At 32.1% G+C, this 7,799-nt stretch overlaps 1 long non-coding RNA gene across 1 annotated transcript; it reads left to right on the top strand.

Annotated features, from left to right (window-relative positions):
- Nucleotides 1–3,503: 3,503 nt before the first annotated feature.
- On the top strand, nt 3,504–6,031 carry LOC121995667. Its single transcript, XR_006115890.1, has 2 exons — nt 3,504–3,760; nt 4,631–6,031. It is a non-coding gene; the product is annotated as an uncharacterized LOC121995667 (long non-coding RNA).
- Nucleotides 6,032–7,799: the final 1,768 nt, after the last annotated feature.

Genomic DNA, 7,799 nt, shown 5'->3' with positions numbered 1-7,799 from the left:
CTCGGGTCTAGTTAGGGATGCGTGCATAGCAAGTACAGTTGTCGGGCCCAAGAAGAAGTTGATTATTATTTTGAAGTATTATAAGTATAAGTTTTTGAACAAGTAAAGCAAGTTTTACATAACTATAAAGTATTAAAGGATAAGTTTAGAACAGATGAATTAAGTTTCACTTTGTTTTAAAATTAGCAAGTTGAGTTTTCTTTTATGCTAGCATGTTATTTAGATTAGTTTACTGTTCTTTGTTATTAGAAGAGCATGAGTAGCTTTACATGTTTAGCACATCAGTATGTTTGTTTATTTACTAGTAGATGAGCATGAGTAGTTTTCCTTTTGAGCATTCAGTTTTAGTTTTCAGTATATTCACATGCATATCAAGTTTTTGTGAGTTAGATAGCGCTTACTAAGCAAATTTTACTTATAGATTGCACTTCCTCTTACTGCAGATACAGGAAAAGAAAAGATATAGAAAGGAAGGCGACAAGGAGGTGTTCAAAGGATGTGTGATGCCAGGACTATGGAAACCTTGGGACTAGGAAAGAAGTTTTAATTTTAGTTTCCGCATTTTAGTTATTGTAAACATTTGAATTGTATTTTAAGTTCATGTCATTTGAGATTATTCCGTTTAGATTGCATGTAGGATGAGTTCAGTTTAGTAAGTAGATATTTGTGTGTTTCATACTTATTTAACTGCGTGGTTGATTGATATGTGTTCCAGCCGCTTGTGGCTGAGTATATATTGCATGTATTGTTGAATATGGTCACCGGTACAGGGGAGACTCTGTCGAAATTTTTCGGTAGGGTTTCCATATGATTTTTAATCATACCGGTTAAGTAGAGTTAGTAGTTAAGTAACGGTCATCGTTAGAGAGTAGTAGTAGTAGGAAGGGTGGTCGTTACACGAACACTTGTAATTGTGGTTTTAAGACGCAGATGATTTTTTGAACTTCCTCACTTGATACAACAAGCATTACTTTGTCAATATGCTGAGATGGTTTCATTAAACCTTCGACCTTTATCTAAGATGTATTATGATGTGATGAAGATGAGGTACCAATATGAGTAAGAAATGCACATTTATCTTCATTACATACCCTCTTCCAACTGTTAAATCCATCGATGGCCAATGATGAAAGATTTGGTTGAGTAGGATCGGTAAGAAAAAGAAAGCAATAAAAGCATTATGCCTTATCAGTTGAAGAAGAGCATTCCAACCATCAAAACTTATTATACCAATGTTCTTGGAATATACTTGTCTGCTTACCAAATTGTGTTCGTTGATATGTCAAAAGTTTCGGTTGATATGGTCCAACATTTAGGTAAGCTCGTCGAACTTGATCTCGTTCATTTATTGGATATTCACATATTTGTTTCCTCTTTCCCATATCACGTTCAATAGAAATAGATAGTTCTGTGACAGAATTAGAAGGTGAAGACTCTATGAATTCAGAAGATGTGCTACCGAAGGGGGGACATCATTAGGAATTGAGGGACTTTCAGATTGGTCTTTTTTTTTTTTGAAAAAAAAGAAATAAAGTTTTCCCCTTTTTCATAATAGGTTATGATTTTCCATTTTCAATCTGTAAAAATAACCCCTATTAAGCAAACCAATTATATTGTTAATAATTACATAATCTCAAACAAAACTAGAAATAACTAATACAATTTTAAGAAGATGGAAACTTCAACCAAACATTTTAATAATTCTGTAAATACTAAATAGTCATACATCATTAATTCTAAATTCTACAAATATTCATCTAATTAGGAATAAACAATTAAATATAATCTATAGATTTATATTACCCACATACAGAAATAATCTCTAACCATGCTTATTAATTTAGAAGTGATGACCTAATTCCTAAATCAGATAAGAATAATGAAAAAACTTTGAAACTCATAGTGTCAATTTGACAATTTCATTTGAATTTCAGAGTGAAACAAGCTTAGTCTTAGAGTATCCAGTACCTGCATGAGATATAACAGTCATAAGGAATTATCCTTGATCATTATTCATATATAATATGGGTAATTTGATATTTATAGGGCTGGGTAGAATTCCTGAAGGTTCGCCTAATAGCCCTCTAATGTTTACATAATTTTTCTGTATAATACTACTCAACTACTAAAATACATACCATATTACCATTCTTAATACTAGACAAAAAAAAAAAACAAAATAGAAATAAGATATGGAAAACCTAAAATTCTATCATAGAACTCTTATCATAATTGTTAAACAAAGAGGGAGAAACATTAGAGGATTAGGTCATACACAAACCCAAAAGATGAATGGTGGCTTCGTCTCGTTGCTGGAAAACACAGCAGATCTTGTGCGAGCGGCGACTTGCGACGTGAGAAAGAAATGTGTCGTCGTGCGAAGAACAGAGGAGTTGTCGCGTATGGGAAAAGAGGAGATCGAAGGGGGAAAAGAGGATGATTGAAGGGGGAAAAGAGGAGATCTTGTGTATAGCCGGTGTACCTCGTCGTGCCAACATAGGCAGATCATGGATGTAAGGGGTGGCAGGTAGGTTAACGAATCAGGCCTGGACATAATAATTTTTTTTACTATACTACTTAGTAGAGAATGAGCCAAATCAGACCTGGGCTACAACCCAAGCTTGCCACCCATTGCATTCGCCCCTGGCAGCATTGAATAGATCGGAGAGGAAGACAGAGCATGCTTTGACAGCACACTTAGAGTAGATAGAGATGAGTCAATGCTAAAGCAGGGAAATGCATGCATGAACAAGAAAAAAAAATCAAATGTATTATGAATTTGATGTTAAATTATATTTTAGGTTTTATTATACTTTACAATAAGTGGAATCATTTTACAACTTAATATTAAAAAATATATAAAAATTCATTAAACTCAAATTTTTAGAAAAAATAATATAAATTTATATATTTTTAATTTATATATAATTTTCCCTTTATATATTTTACAATAGTGCTTTTTAAAAATTTATATATTTTATTATTATTAAAATAAAATTATAAATTTGTATCAATTAGGTCTCTAATTTTATTAATTTATTGACCGATTTTTTGTCTAAAAAATTTTATTATATTTTAAATGATATTTTTAACAAGAAAAATGGTACAATTTTATTATATTTCATAGTAATTTTATCTCTAATTTATATAAATTTGAAATATTTTTTTACCTTAAAATTTCATTATATTTTAAACAGATTTTATCAAGGAAAGTCATACTATTTCAAATTATAGCCTTGGTTATCTATCCAAGGTTATCAATAAAACCTTTGTTTGATTTAGGTAATCAACGATTCCCAAGTCATAATGCATGTCTGACACGTCAGCAATTTGGGCATCCAAACCGAAATCGGAAAATCTCAGAAAAGCGAGATTTTTCTTGATTCTGGGGTTAACGATTTTTTTAGACAAAATTAGCCTCTAATTTTTACCCATTGTGACAAAAATAACCCTGTAAGTTTATCAAATATCAATCTGCCACCGACGCTAGAAAACTCAAACGAAAACCTCCCACCCCGTGTTCACGTGTTCCCGACTCACAGAAACCCTAGCGCGGAGATCCTCCTTGCAGCAATCCTCCGTGCGGCGAACCTCCTTGCGGCGATCCTCCCTTCGGCGATCTTGCGGTGATCTAGCAGCGTTCTTCCCTATCGCGAAGGCTACCCCACCCGCGAACTCTTTCCCCCCTTCGCGAAGAGCTAGCGGCTTCCCCCTCGGAAGGTGTCCCAGTCGCGAACATTCCCGACTCTTCTTGAAAAAGGTATGATCTTCAACCTGCGTTTGCACGGAGAGACATCTTAAAGTAGGTTTGCTAACTTCATGGTACTTCATCCAAGGAAAAATGGAAAACTCATATCATTGTGCTTCCGTAGTTGATCAACAATAGGTGAACAAAGATCATTCACAATTAAAATATAATTGTAAAATTAGCTACATGAAATTAACATGATTTCACTAAACCAATTTTTCTAGATTGACATATGAAGCATATTTTAATTTGACATATTGTCTTCGTTAATGCAAGTTTTCTTTTGTACAGATTTGATGGGTTGGGTAACGTATAATGTTAAATGATAAATTGTTATGAGTTGTTAAAAGTTGCCATTATTATTGAGATTAAATGGTCAAAACATTTGTATTTGTCGTAGTAGGATTGTTCGATCAACAAAGTTAAAATGGTATGAAAATAAATAAAAAGAGCTAATATTGATCATTTTACATTAAATTTCAAATGGCGCTCATTCATGATAAGTTTGCATTGTGTTTTATTATATTTAAAACTATTATTCATCATCTTATCTGTCCGTTTCAACACTTTTGTATGATATTAGTTTTGAAAGCCAAAAACAAATAGAGAGGTTTATGTTTTGTATTATTAGTTTTGTTTGAATTTTAACTCTCTTGTTCTACCTCATATTTTTGATTTTTCTATCGTGCTAGTTTAATGTTTGGTTTAACTTGCAAAAATGATTAATGTCCTATTGTAAGTCCAACTTGCAAATAGAATTCTTGTTCGAAACAAAATTTGTAGGTTTCTATTCAGTATTATTAGTTTTCCAATTTTATTAGAAGTTAGGATTTTCCACCTTGCTAATTTACTGTTTGGTTCATTGTCCTATTTACATGATAGGCTGATATGGCTCGATTAGAAGAAATTATGTGCTAAAGCAGCTTAATGAGATCCATCCAAAATAAATTAAATATTTGAATTAGGTTCTTGGTACTTATGTTTTGATATACTTTGGATTGAACTTGGATGTATCTTTTTGTTTGGATTCAACTTGGATGAATTTTTTTTTTTTAATGAACTTGGATGTTATTGGATTGAACTTTAATAGTGCTTAACATTTCTTCAGTTTGGGCAGCCATTCTGGTCCCTTGCCATTCTTATTGGAGCTTGGATGAATTTCCAAGCTAGATCTTTAATATCTTTAAGAAATTGATAGTGCTTGAGAGATACTTCTACTATGATTTTGTTTGGGATGAATATTTATAGGGTACAGTTTTAATATTTGATCTTTAATATCTTGGTGTTGAGAAATAATTAGGATTATTTTTTCTTTTTGAAGTTGTTCATAAGCAAACATTGAGGGAATTAAATTTCTAATCTCTTTTCAACTATATTTGTCCAATTCATATTGTTTTGTTATTATAAGCTAATTGATACTTTAATGATTCATGATTATTGGATTAATATTTTGGTAAAACTTTCTGGTGGTAGAATCATGAAATTGGGTGAGTTAAATGGTTTGTCAAATTAGTGGTATACCTGAAATCAATTTAAGACGTGTTACTAATTATTGTTTATTGTTTTTACTCACCACCATGCCTTACCATACTGCCCCATTTTCGTCATTTTTTTCCTATCTGCCATTCCATCTGTTTTCTTCCGTAATGTGGAACCACTGAGTTCTGAAAAAGTTAAGAATTGAACATGCGCTTCAATCTTATGATTAAGTATCTTACTGTTAGTCTATGATTTCCTAATTTTTGTATTATCATTGTCCACTAATTCGAACATTTTAGATTCTATAGTGGTATGTGGTGCTTTCTCTAGAGTTGCTTCTGGTGCTCACCTGCAGTCACTGTATACCACTTTGAAGTTCTGGGTCCACTTGATGATTGTCTTTGCTATCATGTGCCTGAATTCATCTGTTGGTCTTCATCATAATTACAAATTTTACATTGTTTTTGGTTCCATTTACAGCTTGTGTTATTGGTATCAATTTACATAAGTTGACCTCAGGTTTGCCTGACTTTTTTGGAACAAGTGTGATCTTCTTGGTGTGAGTTTTGGTGCGAACATTGTTGATTTTGTTGCTCGAAAAGCATTCGAGGCAGGAAAACTGATTGAATCGGTTAAGGTTGTCGCCCAGGTGTTGATGTATCCCTTCTTCGCAAGAACTGTTCCCATCCATTCTGAACTAAAGCTAACTGGTTGAATTCTTTCTCGCTCTTTCCTTTTGTTTACCTGTGAATTAAAATTCAGAAACCTTGGAATTACCAAAAAAGAGCTCGCTTTGTCATAAAATTGCGTTTGTTTACATTGTCTATTTTTCATAAGGTTTTATTTGTTACTTATTAGCTTTTATTCCTGATCTAATCGACCAGATCAAATGCACATAACCTTGGTGCCCAATCCAACACCTTAGCATTCACTGATAAATAAACATGATTTTAGTGAAACGTGTGTTAAAATTTGTTGAATTTTTTTTCTTTTCCATTCATTTCTTTAATTTTATTTTTATGTCTTTCTCGTGCGACTTTTTTTTCTCCTCCTACCATCCCTTTACGGTCAACAAATTATTTTTAATCAATATTTTTTTTTATGTTTCTCATTCTTTTAATCTCTACCTCTTTTTTTTTATCACTATCTAATATTATTAAATAACTGAAAAAATAAAATAAAATAACTGAATCCAATTCTATTCAATATCATGTATTATCCGAGCATTAATACCTTTTACATAAAAACTTATATATTTAATTAAAACTATCTAAAAATAAAAACACATAAAATTATAAAAAAAATAGTTATATATATATAACTTTTAATAATATAATATTATCATTATTAAATCAAGGATAATATAGTAAAATATCACATTAAGTTATGTACTAAAACCTCCAAACAAATTAGATTTTACTGGATTACCTAAATTGAATCAAACAACCAATGATTATGTTTCATTCCCTATAATCTTAGTTATGTGATTACTTGGTAATCACATACCTAAGATTATATGTTATAATTTGAACCAAACGTATCTTAAATAGACGAGACAATGCTGAAGCAGGGAAATGCATATATAAAAAAAAAAAAAAAAATCAAAAGTACGATGAATTTGATGTTAAATTATATTTTACGTTTTATTATACTTTACAATAAGTGGAATCATTTTACAACTTAATATTAAAAAATATATAAAATTCATTAAACTCAATTTTTTTTTGATAAAAATAATATAAATTTATATATTTTTAATTCATATATAATTTTCCCTCTATATATTTTACAATAGTACTTTTTAAAACTTTATATATTTTATTAATATTAAAATAAAATTATAAATTTGTATCAATTAGGTCTCTAATTTTCTTAATTTATTGACCATTTTTTTGTCTAAAAAATCTTTTTATATTTTAAATGATATTTTTTAAAAAAAAATAGTACAATTTTATTATATTTCATAGTAATTTTATCACTAATTTATGTAAATTTAAAATATTTTTTTTTACCTTAAAATTTCATTATATTTTAAACTAATTTTTTCAAAGAAAGCCATATGATCCTGTCCGAACGCTGAATCGATAGACGCTGGGCACGTGGCGCTCTCCAAACTGGTGACGTGGATCTCCGACCGGCCGTATGGATCTCCGGCGAACCTGCAAGGACATCGGGCCGAGAGGGGGTTCCCGGCGACGACCCTCCGACGCTCAAGTCAGGCAAGAGGAAAACGAAGAAGTGGCTTCAAAGATGAGATCTCGCGTACCTCCGGCGAAGTCTGAGGGCTCTTATATAGAGCTGTGGGGAGGCTTATGCACATCTACCGAGGCGTACACGTGTCCTATACCATACCTTAGTATGGGCTTGCCAGAGGAGCATGCCTGACACCATATTGCTACAGTCCGAGCACCTCTTTGATGGGACAGCAGATCCTTCCGTCGTACGATTCTGCGTATGGCCTGGTCGTCGAATATGCCTGCTGTCAGAAGATGATGTTCCCCAATGTCCCCTTATCCTTGTCTCCTTTCTCCCCAAGCCGAGCGTCCATTCGCTCGGCAGGCGTCGGTCCGAC

The sequence above is a fragment of the Zingiber officinale genome, chromosome 6A (assembly GCF_018446385.1).
Source record: "Zingiber officinale cultivar Zhangliang chromosome 6A, Zo_v1.1, whole genome shotgun sequence".
Classification (NCBI taxonomy): domain Eukaryota; kingdom Viridiplantae; phylum Streptophyta; class Magnoliopsida; order Zingiberales; family Zingiberaceae; genus Zingiber; species Zingiber officinale.
Note: the sequence above shows the minus strand (reverse complement) of the source record. Positions and strands in the feature narration are given on the sequence as shown.